At 42.5% G+C, this 24,769-nt stretch overlaps 1 protein-coding gene across 4 annotated transcripts in view; it reads right to left on the bottom strand.

Annotated features, from left to right (window-relative positions):
• The window catches only part of acsl4a (acyl-CoA synthetase long chain family member 4a), a 91,297-nt gene that overhangs the window by 48,423 nt on the left and 18,105 nt on the right, over window positions 1-24,769 (bottom strand). For 2 of the 4 annotated variants that reach the window (XM_072270889.1, XM_072270891.1), the window contains exon 1: window positions 6,305-6,409. The exons of the other annotated variants lie outside the window; for them this stretch is intronic. The gene's annotated coding sequence lies outside the window, so the exon portion shown is untranslated. Of the gene's footprint in view, window positions 1-6,304; window positions 6,410-24,769 lie in introns of those variants that run through there. 4 annotated transcript variants of the gene reach the window in all.

Here is a 24,769-nt window from a genome sequence, read left to right as displayed (position 1 = left end):
CACTGCACAGCTGCCACCAAACAAATTTCACAACGTACACCAGTGATACAGACCTGAAGATAGAAGATAGGTTGACTGGCAAGAGGCAAAGAATGGGAATAAAGAGATCCCCCCCCCGCCAGTTGGCTGTCGATGACTAGTGGTGTTCTTCAGCATCAGGACCAATTCTTTTCACATTATATCTCACCAAAATGGATGACGGAATTGATAACTTTGCAGACAATGCGACAATAGGTAGAGGGGCAGATAGTGTTGAGGAAGTAGGAAGTCTACAGAAGGACTCAGACAGATTAGGAGAGTGGGCAAAGAAGTGGCAGCTGGAATATAGGGTCGCGAAGTGCCTGGTCATGTACTTTGGTGAAAGGAATAAAGGTGCAAACTATTTAAAAAAAACAGGGAGAAAATTCAAAAATCAGAGGTGCAAAGGGACTTGAGAATCACTGTGTAAAAAACCCTAAAGGTTACCTTGCAAGTTGAGTCAGTGGTAAGGAAGACAAATGCAATGTTAGCATTCCTTTTGAGAGGACTGGTATACAAAAGCGAAGATGTAACGTTGAGGTGTTACGGTATTGCAGAGACCGCGTTTGGAGTATTGTGAGTAGTTTTGGGCCTCTTATCCAAGAAAAGATGTGCTGACTTTAGAGACAGTCCAGAGGAGGTTCTCAAGAATGAAAGGGTTAACATATGGAGGAGCATTTGACGGCCTCTGGGCCTATACCCACTGGAGTTTAGAAGAATGGGGGGGCGGGGGAGAGAATATCTCATTGACACCTATTTAATCTTAAAAGGTATGGATAGAGTAGATGTGGAGAGGATGTTTCCTATAGAGGGAGTCTGGGATCACAGGGTACAACCTCAGAATAGAAATCGTGATGAGGAGGAATTCCTTTAGCCAAAAGGAAATTCTAAATTCTCTACTTTATTAATAACATTTTCTGTTAAAAACTATGATAAGCAATCAGCACAACGAAGAGGTGAGCGAAGACAAGGCTGACTCGAGGGCCGAGGTGTGTGGGTGTGAGACGGATATGGAGAGAGGTCGAGGTGTGTTCAAGGAGAAGTTGTCGGAGCGAGGTCTGATCGATCTAAGCACTGGGCTGATTTGGAAAGATCGGGTACGGGCCAGAACGTGGCATCAGGGCCCAAGCACACCGCCATCTATCGATGTGGTGGGGCTCGGGTCTTACAGCGAAGAACAACCCAGTATTTGGACAATTTAAACACTGGGCTGGGTGGATTGAAAAGGCACGGTGTCAAGGCCAGAAGCAAGGGTTGGGCCGGTTCTGCTTGCTGCACCACAATGTCTGCTCCACTTTTTGCTGCACTAAGGCCGAGGCTGTGGGCCTGCTCCGGCCTTCATGTCTGCATGCTCTGCTATGTGATGAACTGGGGCTGCAGGTCTATTCCAGACTTCATGTCTGTAAGCTCTGCTATGCGAAGAACTGAGGCTGAGGCTTTGGGCCTGCTCCGGCCTTCACGTCTATGGGCTCACCTTCATTCTGAATGCTACTGCGTGCTATTATTGTTTGCACAATTTGTGTTTCTTTCCACTCTCTCTGCACATTGGGTGTTTGTTGATTTGTTTTTCTAAATGGTTCTTTTGGGATTCTCGTTTTGTGGCTGCCTGCGAGGAGACAAATCTCAAGGCTGTATAATGTATACGTACTTTGATAATAAATGCACTTTGAATCTGGGGAATTCTTTGCCACAGATGGCTGCGTAGGCAAAGTCATTAGGCATATTTAACATGGAGGTTGATAGGTTCTGGATTAGTCGGGGCGCCAAAGGTTACAGGGAGAAGGCAGGTTAATGGGGCTGAGAGAAATAATAAATCAGCCATGATGGAATGGCAGAGCAGACCTGATGGGCTGAATGGCCTAATTCCATACCTTTGTCTTACGGTTGTGATTGAGTCAATTGTACAAAAATAAACCCACAGTATTGGATTAATGGTTCACTCATTGAGTATCGGAAAGCCAATCTGTGGTTACGATCTTTTAATTGCATTTCCCATGACACCTCACCCCGCTACAACCTCCTCCCTGGTGTGATGTTGGGGTAAACCTGAAACCAACACGTTTTCATCAAAATATAGTTACCACAGCAGGCAGGATCTCCTGCAAAGTGGAATCCGTGCTCCCGGGATATCAGGAGACCTCAACATTTGGGAGATCAGTCAATATGGATCAGTAACAACGTCTCGCTGACAAATCGACACAGGCGCACCTCAAGGATGTGTGCTTAGCCCACTGTGCCATTCTCTCTACGCCCAGGACTGCGGGGTTAAGCACAATTCAAGTGACATGTGCAAATTTGCAGCTGACACGTGTTGCTGATGTTGAAGATGAGGCAATACGGGAGAGATCAGCCGATGAGTAGTGTTGGAACAACAGCTTCTCACCCAACATCAGCAAGGGCAAGGAATTGATTGTGGGGTTCAGGAAGGGGGAACGTCAGAACACACACCAGTCCTCGCTGAGGGGTCAGTGGTGGAAAAGGTGAGCAGCTTCAAGCCCCTGGATGCCAACATCTCAAAAGGATCCATCCTGGGCTTAACACATTGATGCAATCATGAAGAAGGAATGACAGCAGCTCTACTTCATTTGGAGTTGGTATAGATATATCACCAAGGACTCCTACAAATTTCTACAGTCTACAGCGGACAGCATTCTGTGTGCTTTCATCATGGAGGCAAGGGGCTACAGAGTGTTATAGACTCAGCCACTTACTCCACAGGCACAACGTCCCCCACCATTCAGGGAGTTTTTACAAGGTGGTGTCTCGAGGCAGTTGCATCCATCACCAAGGATCTTCATCATCCAGGACACGCCCTCTTCTCTTTAGTACCATCAAGGAGGAGGCCCACAGTCAACAAGTTTAAGAACAATTTCTTCCTTTCGGTTGCCGGCCAGGTGGTGTAGTGGCATCTGCACCAGACTTCGAGGCGAGTGGTCCTGGGTTCGAATCCGGCCGGCTCCTTGCATGCTGTCCATCTCTGCTGGGTTGAGCGTCGAGTTAGCCTCGTTAAAAAAAAAAGACAAAAATGCAAAAGAAACAGCAAGGTTGCTGACCGATGCGCCACAAGGTGCGGAGAAGAAGAAGAAGAACAACAACAACCATCTCAGCTATCAGGTTTCTGAGCATTCCACTGACACCACCTCACATTTCCCCTCTATTTGAACCAATTATCTTGTAACTTATGGTAATGTCATGACTTGCACTGCACTGCTGACACAAAAACAAATTTTATGCCATGTCAGTGATTATATATCTGATCTGATAGCCTTCTAATCAAAAGATCGCATTAGATGCTTGAAACGTTTGCCTGCTCTCATCAGAAGGGCAGCAAGTTCTACCATTGCTTCCAAGTTAAACTATCAGGATTTACTTACGGATGCAAGGCACAGGTTAGTGACAGCACAGACAAGAGATTTAGAACTAATTCATCATGGAAATGGCTTCCAATAAGGTTGCACAGAGCTCGAGGAAAAAGGCGAGGCTCTCAAATAATGTGCAGCACACCCACATATTTACAGTTAAGTTGATAGAATCACATTTGGTTTGTTTTTCTCAGAAGTAGGCCACTCTCCCCTCCGCAAAAAAATGTAAACCCAATTTTCACACAGAGCTCAAAATGACCTCACTTGCCTCTATGGAGCTGTGACATGGGGTTCATGTCACAAAGACATTCACAATGTCCACTCAGTAGGCACACAAACATAATGAGAAAATATACTGTTATGTTATGATTCACTTCTAATCATAGGTCGTTGAGGCTAATTGTTTCTGTCTTCACAGTTATTGCCTGATCTTAATATTTCTAGCACTTTGTTATTTCAGATATCCAGCATATGAACATTTTGCTTCAAGATCATGTTTTATTCATATCTTGATTACATTGCTGAATATCAGATCTACCAAGAGTACCCGGTTACTTCCTGGCCTCAACTTTATTTTTTAAGCCTGTACATTATCCATTTTCCTTCTTGTCTGGCTCTCTCATTCTGTTTATCTCAGTCTGTGCTTCCTCATCAACAAATGTGCAATGAGTTTACAATATGTTGCATTAGACTATCCAGAATAAATCAGAACACACTTCTTCAGTGGTTGTTGCCAAGTTGCTGATGAGCCATCGCCTTCACACACTGCACCTTGTGTGAAAAAAAATCGCCCGACAGCACTTTGCCACTGTGCTGTCCTCATCATTACTCCTTAGCATTCACAAGGCCCCCAAGCCATGCACCGCCCACAAATTTTAAAATTCAAGGTTGCAGCACCTCCCCCAAGCAACACTAGTGCAAGTTGCACCAATGCAACCGCATGGCAATTGTTCTGCTGCACTCCCGACTCGTGCCTGGGGTACGGCAGTAGTGGTGGACACAACCCAGTCCTTCACAGGGAAAGCCCTCCCTGTCACCAAGCACATTTCCATGGAACACTGCCAGAAGAAAGCCCCACCATCTTCTCATTATCACTACTAGGTATGAGGTACAAAAGCCTTAGGCCACAAGATACAGGAGCAGGATTAGAACGCAAACAACAGGAATTCTGCAGATTCTGGAAATTAAAGCAACACACATCAAAGTTGCTGGTGAATGCAGCAGGCCAGGCAGCATCTCTAGGAAGAGGTACAGTCGGCGTTTCAGGCCGAGACCCTTCGTCAGGATAATAGGGAGTGGTACTCCAAACTCTATATTTTTTAAAAAATGGAAATAGGGCTACAGTATTTTCCTTTTGTACTGCAGTTCCAAATCTGATGGGCAACCTTTTTAATAATGCATGAAGATCATCAGTTCTGTTTACACCGCATGTAAGTTTTCGACATGCACTCTGTCCTATCTGTTTTAAGGTTAAAAGAGGTCAGTATAGGTTTATGTTGAAATCCATTTGACCTTGCACTCACTCTCTCGGTTAACAGTCAAATGCAACACTATGCTGTCAACCACAGATTGTGGAAACTTTTTTTTTTGAGTCATTGTCCCTTTCACTGGCTGGTGAACTTAGGACAACTTGCACATTATTTCCAAAACTTAGCACATCTATTTTATAATAACCCTTACTGTCAGTGCCCTCCCTGATCAGTGTACTAGAGCTCTGTTGCAAGTGAGTTTATTAAAACCCTTCAGGCAAGCAAATTGCATACAGCTCCAAATACACCTTCTGACATGGTCTAACAAGCCACTCAGTTCAGGAAAAGACATTCCAATTCAGTACTAATTGACTTTTTGTCAAGACCAGGCCTGCCTACACCCATCACTCAGCATCTAGTCCAGGCCAGGAAGCAAGCTGCCCACATCAGATCTTCCATGCCCAATTCAACGCTCGCTGAATATGAATGCGGGAACATAGTCTGAAGAGCTCATGTCCAATAAAATGCACACAGACACACAGAAAGGAAAGAAGCTGCCAACTGAAGGATTGTGGACTATGACATACTTATATTGATACTGATTTCCTTTTAACACATTTACCTACCCACTGGTGAAAGATCTTACACCTGGAACATCAAATTTGTTTCTTCCTACCTGCTGAGCATTTATAACTCTTTAGATAGTCAATATCTATAGTTTTGATTTCTACACTCAGTAGAAAGATGCACCTGCTCATTAACGCAAATATATAATCAGCCAATAAAAACATGCAGACAGGGTCAGGTGCTCAGAATGGGACAGAAATGTGATCCAAGTGAAATTGACTGTGGAATGATTGTTGGTGCCAGATGAGATGGTTTGAGTATCTCAGAAACTGCTGATCTCCTGGGATTTTTCACACACAGTCTCTAGAGTTTACAGAGAATGGTGTGAAAAATAAAAAGAACATCATGTTCTGCCAGCAAACATGCCTTAGTAAAGGTCAGGGAACGGCAAGACTGGTTCAAGCTGACAGGAAGGCGACAGTAAATCAAATAACCACGTGCTACAACAGTAGTGTGCAGAACAGCATCTCTGTCCACACATGCCAAACCTTGAAGTGGATGGGCTACAGCAGCAGAAGACCATGAACGTACACTCAGTGGCAACTTCATTACGTACAGAAGGTACCAGAATAAAGTGCGACTGACTGTATTTACCCGACAACACTGGCTCTAAAATACAAGACAAGATATACAAATGGATCACAAATCTACTGTAAAGTTCAACTGAATTGCTTCAACCCAAGAAAAACAAATTTACTTCTTTTCAAATGAAGTGGTTCAAGTTTATTCAACAGCACTCCACGATGTCCCAGAGTAATTCACAGTTTAAATTTTAGAGCAAATAGCTCCATTAGAAAAATAAATCAGAAGCTAAACTATTCCCCTTACCAGCAGGATACACTGAGCAACTCTTGGATTCACAGCCAATGTTTTCAACCAGCTGCAAGGGTCTGGAATGCAGCGTGTGGAGACAGAACTGATCGTTTTATAAGCAGTGTGCTTGCTACACCCTCAGAACTAGCTCACTATCCTCAGTACTAGGTGAAAGGGGAGAACACTTGGGCAGGAAGTGATTCAGAAATCCAACTGGGACACTATGTCACGGCAGAAGTTGTTACAAAAAGGGAAAACTGAAATCAACATTAAAAATCACGTTAAGGCAGATCCAATGAATGATCTCAAACCAACTGAGTCACATGGATTACAAGTGCACAAGGTTTTATGTAGGATAAACATTTAGCTTGACCTTAGCCTGGCAAAGAATTGTTTCTTTCTCAACAGACTTTGCTGTGGGTTACACAACTCTGCAGAGAGACAGCTTCCAAAAATCAAGACCCCAGAGACACATAAATATGTGCATAACTCATACGCTGATACTCGCTCGTCATACTCCTTTTAAACTCAGATAGAATGACCAATTAGAGTAAAGGCCAGATCTGTGGCACATTCCAGGTCCTTCGAGAAGGTGAATGTGAACTGCCTCCTCGGGTGGCGTTAGCCAAGTGTGGCTACTGAAGCATCGGGCAGGGAAGGATAGTTTTAAGAGCCCTGTTAGGCCCCAGTCAGAATGGATTGGCAACATCTTCTCCATAGTCACCATCAGTACGGTGCACCACAGAGCTCTACCCACTCCAGTCTTATGATTGTACGGCTGAGAACAGCTCAGTTAAATTTCCTGACGACATCACCATCGTTGGCGAAATCAAAAGTAGTGATGAAAGTACCGGAATGAGACTGAAAGTATGGTTGAGTGGTGTTGCAACAACCTCTCGCGCAGTGTCAGCAAAACTAAATACAGTGGTTGATTACTGACCATAGGAGGAAGTCAGGAGACCCATGAACCAGCCCTCACCAGGGGGGAAATGGAGGTGGAGAGGGCTAGCAGCACCCAACTGTCATCACAAAGGTGGCCATTCAGCATCTCTATTTTTCTAGAAGTTTGCCCCGGTTCGATGTGTCACCCAGAAAAAAAACACTGACGAACTTCTATGGATGAGCAGTGGAGAGTAAACTGACTGGTCTCATTGTGGAATCACCAATGCCCAGGAACAGAAAATGGTGGGGACAGCCCAGTCCATCACAGGCAAAGCCTTCCCCACCACTGAGTACATATCTGTGGAGTGCTGCCACAAGAAAGCAGCATCCGCCATCAAAGACCACCTCCCCGTCACCATCCACCCTACGCTCTCTTCCTGTTACTACCAGGAGGTCAGCAAGTTCAGGACCAGTTATTATCCTACAACCACCAGGCTCCTGAACCGGGATGGATAACTTCACTCACCACTACTCTGAACTGATTCTACAAACCACAGACACCCTACAACTCGTCATCAGCCTTACTTCTATTTCCATTTACATAGTTTGTCTCCTTTTGCATGTTGGTGTGTACTACTTTATGCACAATTTTTGTAACATTTTGTTGTAATTCCGCCCCCCCCCCATAAACACCTACAAGAAAACGAATCCCAAGATAGTACATACAGTACATGGTAACATATATGTACTTTGATCATAATTCACTTTGAACTTCCAGATGTTATGAAGGAATAATAATATAAACAAAGCTAAGCTGCACTGGGGTATAAAATTAAATCCAGACTTGATTATGGGGACAAACCAAGGTCCATTCCCCAATCCCCAGCCCCACCCTCCCCTACCAACCAAGAGCTCTGCAGAAAAAGGATTGAAAAAAGGCAACATACTGTTCATCCACTGATATTGATCAGTGTGATAATACCAAGCATGTCACCGACAAATGCTGAGCAAGGCCCGAAGCAACCCAAACAGTGGTGGGATCTATCAGGCTCATGACAGGCAGCCAGATTCTCCTTCCTTGTAACAGAGAATCACGGAAATATGCAGCACAGACACAGATGCTTTTGGCCCACCTTGTCCAGACTGACCATTATGCCTATGTATGCTTTTGCCATTTGCATTAGAATGCTGTACTAGAAGAAACTGAATTGTAATCTCGACTAAAGAACATATATAATTTATAGTCCATTAGGCCAGCATCTCCTCAGTCAAGTACGCCTTTTAAATTGTGCAATTGTACTTGCAAAAACCAATGTCCTTTAACAGTAAGTCCTACAAAAAACAATAAAAGTAGTGGATATGGCCCTGTCCTTCACGGGTAAAGCCCCCCCCCCACCAATGAGCACATCTACTTGGAGCGTTGTCACAGGACAGCCGTGTCATCAGGGACCCCCACCGCCTCGGACATGCTCTCTTCTCGCTGCTGCCATCAGGAAGGTACATGAGCCTCAAGTCCACGATCATGGACAGTTATTATCCCTCAGCCAAAGGGCTTTTGAACCGGTGGGGATAACTTCACCTGCCCCAGCACTGAAACGTTCCCACAACCTACGAACTCACTTTCAAGGACTCTTCAGCCCAGCTTCTCGATATTTATTCCTTATTTAGTATTGTTTCCTTTTTCCATTTACACAGTTTGTCATCTTTTACACATGGGATGAATGCCCAAGTTGGTGTGGTCTTTCATATTATGGTTACTGGATTTATTGAATATGGCCGCAAGAAAATGAATCTCAGGGTTGTATACATGTATTTTTGATAATAAATTTTACTTTGAAATATCTGAGACAAGTTCTACAGCCGGCAGAGAAAAGCAGGAATAACTGCCTCCAGAAAAGCAATTAAAGAACAGCAGAACCCATCAACTCAGTTCCTAAGTTGGCCAGGCATCTGGAGTAGCCTGCCGTGCAGTAGCCGGGTCCTCCTTTGTGTAGGCTGGGAAGCCTCAACCGTCAGCTTCACTCCAGGCCAAGCATGCCGGAACAAGTCAGGAAGGGCTCAATGGGGCACCTACGAGGTAAGAACTTCATAGAGTGAGAAGAGCTCAACAAGATTGGGCGGATAAAGGATTTTAAACTGCTGCCAGCTCATGGTATAGAGATGCTAATCCACTATCATGACTTACTATCAAAACCCCTCAGTTAAAACTGGCCCCCCCCATATGTTGGTCAGTTATTCACTGTGTGGGGGGGGGGAAATGGTGAAAAGAGGCAAGAAAGGAATATAATTGAAAAAAAAATGATGGCTGAGCATAAATGCTGAAATGAATATTAGGTGAATCGGCCACTTTTACTTTAGGGGTTGATTTTATAGCGATGAAGAAACTGGAAGTAGTCAAAATAAAACATGGTTAGCAGGGGAACAACCATATGCTCAAAAAGGGAGCAAATCAGCAATAGATCACACGAGACCATCTTTACATTATAATCACAGGAGAAAAGAGCATACTGATACGCATCTCCACAATTACTTTGAAATGTTTTAATAATACATTTCTCATGGTAACCAAGGTTAATTTTATGACTTGAGTCATATTCAAGTCTTAATACAAGAACATAAAAACATAGGAATTCCACAGATTCACTGGTCTCTGGGAAAAGCAGTTTCCTCCTCCTCTTGATCCGAAAGTCATTCTCCTAGTTCTAGTCTTACTCATCAGTGCAAAGAGTGTTTCTGCTCCTGTCTTATTTGTTTCTTTCATAATTGCATACATTTCTGTAAGATTACTTCTGAATTGCAAAGAATATAGCCCCAGGCAACTCAATTTCTCATCATAAACTAACCTTTCCACCTCCAGAATCTATTTGATGAAGCTGCGCTCTACCCCCTCCAAAGGCAGTACATTTTTCCTAAAGTAAAGAAACCAGAACTGCATGCAATTGCAAATCCAGGTACAATCCCTGTACAGTTGCAGCATTACCTCTGTTTTTAAATCCAAACCCCCTAGCTGTGAAGGCCAACATCTCATTTGCCTTCTTGATAAGCTGTTGCATTGCAAAACAAACTTTTGCTCCCAAGTTTGTCTGCATAGCAGCGTGTTGCAATCTTTCACCATTTAAAAATAATAACCTGATTTTCTATTTTTCCTTCCAAAGTGGATGACTTCACATTTACAGTTGCTGTTCATCTGCCAGGCCTTTACCCACTCACTAAACCTATCTATATGCCTCTGCAAACTCTCCGTATCCTTTGTGCAATTTGCTTTTCCATTCAATTTAGGGTCATCAGCAAATATAGATGCGCTACTCTTGGTCCCCTCTTCAAAGTCATTAATGTTCCTTTTCTCCCCCCCCCCATCCAGTGTAACAAAATACTTCTCCCAAGTATGGGAGCTCAAGCTTCACAGACTGAGATGGAGTCTGCTGCTGAACCATAGACAAGACTACAAGCAATGAGGTCCCTATACAGCTCAAAGGTGAGCAGGGCAATGTAAAAGCAAACCTAAAAGCAAGATGTTTTAGGAATAAAACTGTGCCAAACAAGCTTTCCAATGAATGAGTACAAACAGACAAGTAGCAGTAAGAACCTTAGAGACTTAACATGCTATGTCATGCATGGCCACAAACAGGGAGGCTGTAGCAAGTTAATATACAGTAGGAGGAAGAGGCAAGAAAACCACACAAAGATCTTGTTATACTTGTTTACATCAACCGTGCTCAGTAATGGTTCACAGTCAGGCAATTATTGAAGTCCTGTAGTTAAATGTCAGAATATCATTCACCAAGGAAGAGCAAAAAAAAAGGGAGACATTTTAAGACTTCAGTTACAGCTGAACCTGAATGTACACACTAAGAATTAAAGTCGAAATCTTGAACAATATAAAATACTGCAGAGGTTTGATCGAGTGAAAATACAAAGCTGGGGATCAACAACAGAAATTTGCAATGAAGGAATTGGATGTGGGATGGTGGCCACTGTCAATACCAACACATTACATTTTAAAAAAGCTCCTGTGTACTGTACAGGCAAGATAAAAAACAAGGTGAAATTTGTGAAAATATCTTTAAAAGAGAAGTCAGGGAATGTGGAAAGCACAAGAGAGGAGATCTTATAGAAATGTATAAAATTATCAAAGGGATAGGGTAGTTAGAGGGAGGAAAGTTGTTTCCACTGGTAGGTGAGACTCGAACTAGGGGACATGGCCTCAAGATTTGGGAGAGTAGATTTAGGATGGAGATGAAGAGAAACTGCTTTTCCCCAGAGGATGGTGAATCTGTGGAATTCTCTGCCCAATGAAGCAGTGGAGGCTACCTCGGTAAATATATTTAAGACAAGGTTGGCTAGATTTTTGCATAGTAGGAGAATTAAGGGTTATGGGGAAAAGGCAGGTAGCTGGAAAGGAGTCCATGACCATTGAATGGTGGAGCAGGCTCGACAGGCCAGAGGGCCTCCTCCTGCTCCTATTTCTAATGTTCTTATAAGATTTAGATGGCCAACTATTAATTCCCAAGAAGTTTGAAACCACCCACGACAGTGCAGCCTGCTTGACCGGTACTTCAAATCATCCTGAACTTTCACTACCTGTCAATGTACGAAATATCTTTACTGTCATTGCATAGTACAATTTGTCATGTACCAATACAGCGAAAATGAGTTTGCAACTCTCGTACTCAATGCTATAAAACAAATAAACAATAAATAAAATCAAGTAACCAGCCAGTACCAGCAATATCCAGCGGTACAAAAGCACAACTCAGATGCATGATAGCCATAAAACTAGTATTAAAGTAGCAATATAACAAATTTATGGATGATGCTTGATCGATTGGTTCAGAGCAATTATAGCTCTGGGGAAAAAGCTATTTTTCAGTCTAGAAGTGTGGGCTTAGACAATCTTATAACATTTGCCAGATGGAAGAAGTTCAAACAGATGATTGCATGGGTGTGTACTGTCCTTACAGATGTTTGTAGCTTTCTTTAGGCAGCGAGAGCTGTAGGTGTCCTCCAGCACTGGGTGCTGTGTCCCAATGATCTTCTGTGCGCTAGAGACGACCCACTGAAGTGCTTTCCTATCAGCTGCTGTACAGCTGAGATACCACACAGAGATGCAGCATGTTAAGATGCTCTCTATGGTGCAGCGGTAAATGGTCACCAGCACCTGTTCAGGTAGACCAGCTTTTTTCAGCGTCCTGAGGAAAAACAAGCGTTGCTGTGCTTTCTTAACTATTGTGGTGTTAGTGGACCATGTAAGGTCTTCTGAGATGTGTATTCCCCGAAACCTGAAAATTGAGTACCTTTGGCAAAATACACAACAATTACACACTCAAGCACCACCTCTACTACCAAGGATGAAGAAGGCAAGGGAAGGGGGGGGGGGAACACCAGGGCCACCTTGAAGTTGCACACCTAGAATTATTTCACCAGTCCTGTATTTTTACTGGGAGATCACTGTCCAACAGCACTGTGGGAGCATCTTCTCCAGAAGTTTTGTGGTTGAAAAGGGCAGCTCACCACCACCTTTCTCAAGGGCAAGTCAGAAATGGCAATGAACACTGGCTTTGCTGGCAATGCACACTTCCCAGAAATCTTTGTTAATTATCAGGTGAATCAGACACATTTACTTTACTTCACTACCCATTCCAAAATAAATTTCATGCCCCAAAACTCAAAAGGCAAGTTGGAATTCTGACCACATCTCTCCCCTCAACAGCAAAACTCAATAAGCCATGCATCTTATTTCTAGGATCGTGGACACAGTTTAAAAGCAATTCATTAATTGTTAGAGTATCCATCTCAGCAGCTGAAGGCAAAGGCAGGAATTTTGGAGAAAGGGATGACTGTTTACCTGATCAATAAGGACTGATTGTTTACTGATTACCTTCAGCTCAAAGAAACTTTTCCTTTCAGAGTTGCATAGGAAGCCCTGCACTTTGTTTTGATGCAAATGTACACCCAAGAACCCTCATTCCTATTGGTAAATCTGTTCAGTTTAAAGACAAGCTAGCAACCATTCTTCTTCAAATTATAAGTACTTACTTTACAATCCTCAAGCATTGTAAAGGAATATAATATGGGATTAATAAATGCATTGCCATTACAAAACATATTGCCAATACAAAATTTACTTGCAGCCAGCTCCCTTTTGGGTATGGGCCTTGTTAACCTTGCTCTGGGCTTACAGTCATACTAAACTCGCAACTATGTTGATTCCCAGAACACGAAGTAATCATGTAAACAGTCACCAATACAGAGGATTGGGTTGTCTCCTTTCCTAGTGCAGGGAATGGACTCTGCACTGCCGTCAGCAAGATTCAGCTGAAACCTGGAGAGATTCTGTTTAAACTTTAAACAGACATGTCCCAGTACACTATGCTGAAATGGGGAAAACGGATCTCCGGCAAAATACCGGAGAAGATTGCAGTCTCGAGCTAAAATAACTTAGCCTGAGGTGGCACTGTTTTGCTGATAATAAGGGTTCATTATCATTTTCTCTACAAGATGTGACACTAGCCTCTCCACCTCCCAACCAAGAGACACAGCATGGACAAAGTCTCTGGCCCACCAAGTCTACATGGACCAACAGCCACCTGTTTACACTAATTCTACATTAATACTTTAGCTTTTACAATGTTTCTACTTTCAGGTGCTTGATTCCTTAACCTTTTCCTCAGTACAAGAACAAACTCTGTCCAAATCCAGGACATCAGATTCTGCATCCACTCTACAACTGGATCCTAGACTTCCCTCATTAACAGACTGCATCAGCAAGGACAGACAGCCACACCTCTGCCACCATTATCCTTGACACCGAAACTATCCTAATCCCATTGCTTTACCCTCTCCACACTCACGACTGTGTAGCCGGATTCTGCTTTAACTCATCTACAGAGTCCGCAGATGGCACCACGGTAGTGGACTGGATTTCAATAAATCGACAAGACAAGACATAAAGCCTTGTGGCATTGTGTCAAAATAACAATCTTTCCCTCGATGTCAGCAAAACAGAAGAGCTGATTGTTGATTTCAAGAAGTGGGACAGAATATATACCCACGTGTTTATCAATGGTGGTGAGGTGAACGCACATCGTTTATCAGTGTGAACATTACCAATAACTTGCCCTTGCCCAATCCCATACACAGTCAAGAAAGCACACCGGCACCTTTATTTCTTTCGAAGCTTAAGGAAGTATAATGTCCCCATTGACCCTCACCAACTCCTGTACCCCCGAACACAAGAAGTTGAAGAGTCGCGAATGCAGCCCAACCCATCACACAAACCAGCTTCCTTTCCATTGACTGTCTACATTCTTTGCTGCCTCAAAAAAAAAAGCAGCCAGATTAATCAAGGCCCCCTCCCACTCTGGTCATCTTCTCTTCTTCTCCATTCCCCTCCCCATTGTGCAAAAGATACAAAAGCTTGAGAAGAGGTATTATCTGGCTCAGGGACAGCATCAATCCCACTGTTTAAGAGTCTTGAACAGCCCTCTTGTAACAGCAAGGTTATCTCTTGATCTCCCAGTTGACCTCATCATAGTCCTTGCATCTTAGTTGACTATCTGCATTGCTCTCTATGTAACCACATTTTGCATTTTGTTATTGGCTGTCTTCTGTACTACCTCAATGCATACATGTATGGAATGCTTCATCTGAATGTCATGCAAACAGAAGCTTCTCACTGTATCTCACTACATGTGATAATAATGGACCAGTTATGAGTGAATATTGACACCTGCATATTCAATTCTGTAACCAAAGAAAATAAAATCATTTATCCATTAACTTCTCAAACTAACTTCAATTCTCACATCATTGATGCCAGGCAGATCTAGAACAAATAATGGTGACAAGAATTCATTGGGAGCCAGTAGAGTTTACCAGGAATTTTTTCTCATAGTCAAACCACAGCCATAAAAATGGGGCAGACTTCAAGCTTGGACTCGAAGCTCGTGACCAATACATGAAGTTTCCAAGAGATATACAGCAGATATAATAAATAGAAGTAGGTGTAAAATTGGGTAGAATCACAGAAAAACATTTGGAAAAGTAGCATTTAAGAACATAAGACAACTGAGGAATTTGTGAACATGTATTTTTAATTTGGGCAACATCACACTTTATTTATCAATTCTAATACAAGCCTTGGCTGTAAACCTGACTTGAGAATGAATTAAAATAAAAGCAGGAACTTGCCACTCCGCAATAACTTCTTGAATTTGTTGGAACATTTATCATTAAATATTGTAACTTGTGGCCAAGTTTAGAAATAGGAGGGGGTGAAAAAAAAAGGAAATAGATTATGTAGTTCAAAGCATAGCAGTTAGCTCGACACTATTACAGCTGGGGCATCACAGTTCAATTGCGATGTTGTCTATGAGGAGTTTGAGTGTGACTGCGTAGGTTTCACCTGGGTGCTCTGGTTTCCTGCCACAGTCCAAAAGACATATTGGTCATTGTAGGGTTAAATATAGGTGGGTTGCAGGGCGACACCACTCACTGGGCAGAAGGGCCTGTTTTGCACTGTATCTTTAAATAACAGATAGATCCTTCACAAGCTGCAATAAATTAAAAGAAAACTCAGTCAGTACCACTTTTGAATTTGTTAGTTAGAAATTGTAAAATGCAGGAAAATGCCACAATCTGCTTCATAGAGAAACAGCTGGGGGGGGGGGGGGAAGAGCACCAATCCACCAATGTAGCATTAATAAAGTAGAAAGACAACAGCTTGGTTAGTGTTAGCTGTGTTTCAGATGGAAATGCTCATTTCAAACCCTCTTCAAAGAGTTGAGCCTTGTTTGGTTATTGAGTTATCAGCGATGCAGCCTCACAGATAAAATTTTAAACGTGGGACTTTGTGCTCTAAATCACAACAAGAGATATTCTAGCACTTTTCCCCCAAGAGTGCTGCATATTTGTCCCTCACCTGATTAAAATACTTACTCAGCCATTATTCCCAGGACCCTGACATTCCCAATGGGCGCAGAGCATCATGGTTAAGTTTGCAACCGCAGAGGTCTGGATTATTTTCCTGGAGACTTGAGTTTGAATTCTGCTAGGGGTGCCAGTCACTTTTGTTGAAATAATTAAACATAATCCTGAATATTTTGTAGCAACTGAACATAGAACCAGCAGACTGCTATGAAAACTCATAGTTAAGTTTTTAAAACTTTGTTTTAACCACAAGTCCTTAACTATAAAGGACTTATAGTTAAGTCCTTTAAGGAAATCTACCAACCTTAACAAGAGTAGCATTCAGGTGACTCCAGCCTACAGCCATGTGGGTGATTCTGAAACAACCCAGTGAGCTACTAAGTTCAAAGGACATTTAGGGATAGACAGTAAATGCCAATTACCATCACGAAAAGAATAATTTTAAAAAATATTTTCCTGTTTTCCACATCAAAGTAGCAAAATGTGCACTAGGATACACTTTATTGATTTAAGCTTTTCCTTTTATTTAAAAAAAATGTCAAGAGCGTAGCTGTGCCTTAAGAATCTGTTTTGGATTAAACTTTGATAGACCGAGTACTATTGTGAAACTATTTTACATATAGACCGAGTACTATTGTGAAACTATTTTACACAATACTTCGACTAAACCTCCACAGGCCTAGAAGGTAAAAGATTCCAAAGCACCACTATGCTTGTGGTGAAGAAATTTCTTCTCCTTTCTATCCTAAATGGTTGCTTTCTTATCCTCTTAAAGAAACCCAATTCTAGTCACACGGCCAGACAAAACATAAACTCCACATCTAACGTACCAGCTCTGAAAGAATTTTGCGTATTTAAATGAAATCGCTAATTGTAGATAAACACAGACACAGACTACCCAATTTCTCCACATACGGTTAACCCACCATCCCAGCAATCAATTTGGTCAACTTCTGGCTGCATTCTCTCCAGTTAAGTGTATCTTTCCTTTGGCAAACCCACAGGTAATGCAGCAGGATATTTCTATCGTTGCATTCAAATTCACTAGCAATGAAGGCCAACATCATTTTGATCTTCTCAATTGCTTGCCTCACCAGCATATCAACTTTTGAGTGATGAAAAGCACAATGTTCACCATTTTAGCAAGAATGTTGTTTTCTAAAGAAAAGCTCCAAGAAATAAAATAAAATCAAATAAAGGGCAAATAGGGGTTTGGCCATCAACTGCAAGACGACTGAATGCATGGTTGTCACAGAGGAGAAAGAAATTCAGAAACGTGAACTGAAAGTGAGCAACAACACAAACAAACATGGGAGCATGATAACATCTGATGGTTGAACAGATGTGGAATTTAGAAAGATTGCAATTGCTAAATTCATACTCCAGTGTTTAAGCAAGATAGTAAAGAATTCTATGGGTACGAAACTCAAGTGTTGAGGTGGTACCTTCATTCCACACCAACAAATGGAAGCAAATGTTGGACAATATCAAACTAAAATGAGGGAAGACTCGAGGCAGCGGAAATGTGGCTTCTGAGAAGAATGACGAAAAATATCAAGGGTGGACAGAGTAACAATGAAGTGTTGCAAAAACTGGAATAAGAAGAGAGCTGATATCATCAATCAGGAAAATTTCTGGGATATGTACTGAGGAAAGAAGCTCAAACATGAGAAAAAAACTGAAGGAAGAAAAAAAATCACGGTTGACAGTGCATGGTTTTCATGAGTTATGTCAAGGGATGGACAGGCTAAAGTCAGAATCAGGTTTATTATCACCAGCATGTGCCGTAAAATTTGTTAACTTAGCAGCTGCAGTTCAATGCAATACATAATCTAGCAGAGAGAAAAAAACATAATAAATAAAGTAAATCAATTACATATATTGAATAATTATTAAAAAATGTGCAAAAACAGAAATACTGTATATTAGAAAAAGTGAGGTGGTGTCCAAAGCTTCAAAGTCCATTCAGGAATCAGATCACCGAGGAGAAGAAGCTGTTTAAAGAGTTTATTAGAACTTTTCAGATTAAAGACAGATGGAAGACCATGATTGCCCATGTCATATGACACAGCACATGCGCCGGTCGTGCGTGCAGCCTGGTACAGCCGTTCCGATCTATTCTTACTTTCTTCTTGTTATTTTTTGTATTTTTTTTCCTCACGGTAACACGTCGAAGCTGCACCCTCTCTAACATGCTGGTAGAGAAAGTTTTATTTGGGTTTCCTTTAGCGCTGGAAATGGTTACATCCCGACAGGCGGGACAGAAGCAAGGTCGCATTGTGTATTCCAGGGACCAGCAAATACCGGCCGGCTTAGCGAACAGAGCGGTGGACACCCCTGCTGAAATCCGGAGGAAAACACACAGAGGGGGATCACAAAGCCGAGGAAAGAGGACTGGGTCAAGACAACAGAGATTTTTGGAGAACAGGAGTTTGGTGGGTAATACCGTTCCAGCTGACCAGAAGTGCACTGAGAGCGGTAAGCGTAAAGGAGTTGGGTCTTACTGTTCTAGCTAACAACGGATGGTGCAACCCGGGGTATATTACGATCGAGGAACATGTTTGCAGACTGGATATTGAACTTTTCACTGTTGGACTTTGGCCACATTCCACCGTGATACAACACTTGGCGGCACGGGAGGTTGTTCCTGCCTGTGGCCATCAAACATGCAGCTCCTCCCGTGGAGGGTCAGACACCCTGAGCCAATAGACTGGTCCTGGACTTATTTTCCATCTGGCATAGTTTGTATTTTGGTGTTTGATTGTTGGGGTTTTTTGTATTGCTATATTTACGCTCTTCTTGGTTGGTGCGGCTGTAACGAAACCAAATTTCCCTCAGGATTAATAAAGTATATCTATCTATCTATATGATGATGCTGTTTATTACCAGATATCCAAACTCTTCCATTTAATAGTTAAATAGCTGGATTCAGTGGCAGAGCAAACTCAGAGTCAACAGTTCCACCACCTGATAAAAACTTACTTCAACAAGTACTAATGGGAAAGGAAGACCAGTTCTCCACAACACCATCCTGAATTATGAAAGGTATTGAAATGAATTTACTTTATTACTTTCATCCTTCATATCCATGAGTAAAATCTTTGTTACGTCTTCATCTAAATATGCAATTTATAGTAATTTATAATAAATAGTATACAACATAGAAATACAGTTGTGTCAGCATGAATTAATCAGTCCGTTAGCCTAGTGGAAGAAGCTGTCCCAGAGCCTGTTACTCCTGGCTTTTATGCTGCAGTACCTTTTCCTGGATGGTAGCAGCTGGAACAGTTTGTGGTTGGGGAGCCTTAGGTCCCCAATGATCCTTCGGGCCCTTTTTACACACCTGTCTTTGTAACTGTCCTGAATAGTGGGAAGTTCACAACTACAGATGCGCTGGGCTGTCCGCACCACTCTCTGCAGAGTCCTGCGATTAAGTGAGGTACAGTTCCCATACCAGGCAGTGATGCAGCCTGTCAGGATGCTCTCATTGTGTCCCTGTAGAAAGTTCTTAGGATTTGGGGGCCTCAACAGGATAGCAACCCTCTTCCCTCAATCCCTCTCCCTACTAGCTCCTATTCTCTAAACATAATCAAGAGAAAAATCTGCAGATACTGGAAATCCAAGCTACACACAAAATGCTGGAGGGACTCAGTAGGCCAGGCAGCATCTATGGAAAAGAGTACAGTTGACGTTTTGGGCCGAGACTCTTCAGCAGGACTGGAAAAAAAAAGATGAGTAGACTGAAAAGGTAGGGGGATGGGAGGGAGAAACACAAGATGATAGGTGAAACTGGGAAGGGGATGGATGAAGTAAAGAGCTAGGAAGGGCTGGAGAAGGGGTTAGTCTGATAGGAGAGGACAGAAGGCCATGGAAGAAAGATGGGGGGGGGGGAGGAGCACTAGAGAGAAGCGATGGGTAGGCAAGGGGGGGGGGAAAGGAGATGGGGAATGGTGAAGGGCCTTTTAAATCTACTCATCATTTTTTCTCCAGTCCTGCTGAAGGGCCTTGGCCTGAAACGCCAATTGTACTCTTTTCCTGGCCTGCTAAGTTCCTTCAGCATTTTGCGTGTGTTACCTATTCTCTAAATAGTTGCTGGCCACGTAGTATAGTCAATGACCATGCTTTAATTTTACTTCTGAAGAAATGTCATTAACTAGAAACATGAATTGTTTCTCTCATAATAGATGTAGCCTCACCTGCTAAGCATTACCAGTATCCAGTTTTGATTTCAGATATCCAGCTGATCCAGTCTTCTGCTTTCCATCCATTTTTACCCCAAAACATGCAAAAAAGTTACTATTCTTGCTAGATGTTAAATCAAATTACTCTCCATGGTCTCAATTCCACCATTTTTACCTCTAGTACCAAGGAAGCACAGTGCATTACAATAGTCTCTAATTCCCCAGTGAGCACAGTACTGGATTTTTAAATTATGGAACACTTATTCCCAGTCCTTTCATTAAAGATACCGAAAAAGTACACTAAGATGTTTACATTGGTACAACCACATTACGGGAGATGAAATTTTGAGTACATTTGATAAAATAGGATATAATAAACAAAATATCTTATTCCAAAGTTTAGACTTCATGTAAGGCAATGCGAGAGAATAGGTTAGGGCTCACTTCTATTGCTAACATCATATTGGCCACGTGCCCAATTTGTGCATCTGATGTGCTTGCTTTCTTTTGTTAACCTAGTCAGTGACCCTGCTAGTAATCTTCAAGAGTTAAATAGTTTGAAATCGGCCTTACCAAGTGTTTAAGCCCCAGATCAATGCTGCTTAACGCAACGTACATCTGACAACAATTAGAGTTGATTTTGATTAGTGTTTCGGGCCTTCCTGCCTGATTATAGAGATTTCAAAAACTTTGTAAACTAGCAGCAAGTCTACAGCAGTGTCACGGAGTCCCGGGCATGGGAAAGCACTAGATGCACACTGCAGCCTGAACACCACGTTTTTACTGCTCAACATATCACCGGGAAAAGATCATCCGAAATTTTTGGAGACACACTTGCATTAGCTGCTGCATTATAAAACAGAGCAACAAGGTCTTTCAAAGTCTTTAAGACCTAATCATTTAGAATTATTTTTATTTTAAAACTCTTTTTGCAGGCAATTAAGAGTTAAGTCCACTGGTGGGTGAGGAGTCACATATATGGCAGACATGGCAAGGAGAGCAGATATCCTTCGATGAAAGACTTCAAACCAGATGTAGGGAAAAAAAAATCTCTCACAAATATATCCCTCATGGTTTCAGAACCAAAAACAGAAATAACATTTCATAACATTAAATGACCGTTTCCATCATTTTCCTTTCCCAGGACCAAGCTAATTTTGGACTTTTGCATGGTTAAACCCCACTCACTAGTTGAAGACCATAAAAGTTACAGTATTCTGACTTAGAATGCACAGATGTCTGCTACGCAGTGGATACTATCCTGCAGTAATGATGCATGATGCAGTCACATTTTAAACTTAGAAATTTTTCCTCTATGGCAGAGTGAATATGAAAAGAAAACCACAATACAATCTTTGGTTGGTGTGGGGGAAGAGAAAATAGAAAGTGGAGAAAATTCAGATCTAAAAATCACGATTCAAAATCATTCTTCACGTAATTATATAAGATGAAAAATAGCCCACAGCTTCATGCAGTACGATCCGTTGATTAAGTACACATGCAACTGATTAATGCTGGAGTGAAAAATAGCAAAGATAGGAGGACAAAAGATGGCCAAATCATTCAACACTTCTCCTGAAAGTATGACGTCACAGAGAAAGCGGCTGGCAGAGTTTGACAAAGGACACGTGGCATGTAATATGATCTTGCTGCAGTGCAAGATGTGGAACTAAAAGAGTAAATTCAAAGCAGGAATAAGAATTAAACTTGGAGGTTATCAGCCACCTTGGAGAGCATGCAGGCATGTTGACAGGCTGCATCACTGTCTGGTATGGGGAGCGGGGGGTGGGAGGGGCTACTGCACTGGACCAAAAGAAGCTACAGAGAGTAGTAAAATTAGACAGCTTCACCTTGGGTACTAGCCTCCATGGTATCCAAGACAAATTCAAAGAGCGGTGCCTCAGAAAGGCAGCGTCCATTGTTAAGACCCCCGTCCCCCCCAACCCCCATCACCCGGGACATGCTCTCTTCTCATTGTTACCATCAGGAAGGAGGTACAGAAACTACCCAGCGATTCAGAAACAGCTTCTTCCCCTCTGCCATCTAATTCCTAAATGGACATTGAACCCATGAACACTACCTCACTTTTTTTATATATATTATTTTTTTGCACTATTTTTATTATATACACACATACTGTAATTGATTTACTTATTTTTTCTTTCTATATTATCATGTATTGCATTGAACTGCTGCTGCTGCCGCCAAGTTAATAAATTTCAGGACACATACCGGATTCTAAAGGTGACAATTCAAAGGTTTGTTACAATCAGCCACACCTGACAGATTACCCAGCTGGCAAGGTCTGCATTCTATTATTTAATTTGAGATATTAAATATTGTGGTAAATATATATATATATATAGTAACTGGGTTGACTGCCTGGACACGCCCCTCTGCTGACTGCCCCTGTGGCCTTGCCCCTCCCTCTCAGTCCGGGGGCAGACACTCACCATGGAGGTCGTATTGTACAGCGAATAAAATTGAAGCACCTTCAATAACTCCAAAAGACTGAGGTTGGGTAAAATACTGAAAGGTTTTTATTCGCTGCACAATACAGCCTCCATGGTGAGTGTCTGCCCCCGGACTGAGGGGGAGGGGCAAGACGAAACACCTTTATACAGGATTCTGTGGGAGGAGCCACAGGGGCAGTCAGCAGAGGGGTGCGTCCAGTCAACCCAGGTACAACATATATATGGTTTACCACATTTATACTGCGATACATTTGATATATCACCAAAGACTTTGGCGAATTCCTAAAGGTGTACTGTGGAGAGCATTCTGACTGGTTACCTCACCATTCTGGTATGGAAGGTGGGGGGCACTGCACAGGATTAAAAAAAAAAGCTGCAGGAAATTGCAAACTCAGCCTTCCCCACCCAACCCCTGGCATCAAGGACATCTTTTGAAGTGGCCTCGAAAAGGTGGCATCCATCATTAAGCACCTCCAACATCTAGTACATGCCCTCTTCTCAGTGTTACCATTAGGGAGGTGGTACAGGAGCCTGAGAACACACACTCAATGCTTTAGGAACGGCCTCTTCTCCTCCACTGTTAGATTTCTGAAGGAATAATGAACCAACCTATCAACATTACCTCATGATTTTTGCCCAACGCCAGCCCCCAGGCCTGAGTCGACATAGTAGTAGTTTGCACTACTTATTGAATATTGTATTCTAATTTGTCTATTTTTTATTTTATAAATGACCTAGATGAAGTGGAGGGATGGGTTAGTAAATTTGCTGATGACACAACGGTTGGGGGTGTTGTGGGTAGTGTGGAGGGCTGTCAAGAGTTTACAACAGGACTTTGATAGGATGCAAAACTGGGCTGTGATCTGAGTTGAAATCCAAGTGTGAGGTGGTTCATTTTGGAAGGTCAAGTATGATGGCAGAATATAGTATTAATGGTAAGACTCTTGGCAGTGTGGAGGATCAGAGGGATCTTGGGGTCCAAGTCCAAACAACACTTAAAGCTGCTGCACAGATTGACTCTGTGGTTAAGAAAGAATACAGTGCATTGGCCTTCATCAATCACGGGATTGAGTTTAGGAGCCGAGAGATAATGTTGCAGCTATATAGGACCCTGGTCAGACCCCACTTGGAGTACTGTGCTCAGTTTTGATCGCCTCACTATAGGAAGGACATGGAAACCACAGAAAGGGTGCAGAGGAGATTTACAAGGATGTTGCCTGGATTGGAGAGCATGCCTTATGAGAATAGGTTGAGTGATCTCGGCCTTTTTACCTTGGAGAGACGGAGGATGAGAGGTGACCTGATAGAGGTGTATAAGATGAGAGGCATTGATCGTGTGGATAGTCAAAGGCTTTTTCCTCCAGGGCTGAAATGGCTAGCATGAGAAGGCACAGTTCTAAAGTGCTTGGAAGTAGATACAGAGTTGTTTTTTTTTTAAAAAAAAACGCAGAGAGTGGTGAGTGAGTGGAATGGGCTGCCGGCGGCAGTGGTGGAGGCGGATACGATAGGGTCTTTTAAGAGACTCCTGGACAGGTACATGGAGCTCAGAAAAAGAAAGGGATATGGGTAACCCTAGGTAATTTCTAAGGTAAGGACATGTTCGACACAGCTTTGTGGGCCAAAGGGCCTGTATTGTGCTGTAGGTTTTCTATGTTTCTGTGCATTGCTCTGTACTGCTGCCGCACAACAACAAATTTCACATGTCAGTGACGTTAAACCTGCTTCTGAAGGACTGCATCACCTTCCCTTTATAATGAGACAGGAGGTGACACCTCTGCTGCCAATAATATATTGTATATACATAAAATAAAAACACAGTACAGGGTGTATATATATACTTTGACAGGGAGGGGTGGGGGTAAAAGAAGGATGCAAAAACGTTTCTGGACAAAGAAAGATGCACTGAGTTTCTCTCCTCACCGGTAATTATAAGTTATTGCTGCAGGACACCTTGGATCAGTTATTAAGATAGGGGCCTGAAACCAGGGCCATTCATGGCTCAGCTGACGACAGTG

The sequence above is a fragment of the Mobula birostris genome, chromosome 10 (genome assembly GCF_030028105.1).
Source record: "Mobula birostris isolate sMobBir1 chromosome 10, sMobBir1.hap1, whole genome shotgun sequence".
In the NCBI taxonomy this organism is placed as follows: Eukaryota; Metazoa; Chordata; class Chondrichthyes; order Myliobatiformes; family Myliobatidae; genus Mobula; species Mobula birostris.
The sequence above is the reverse complement of the archived record's forward strand: the minus strand, read 5'-3'. Positions and strand labels throughout refer to the sequence as shown.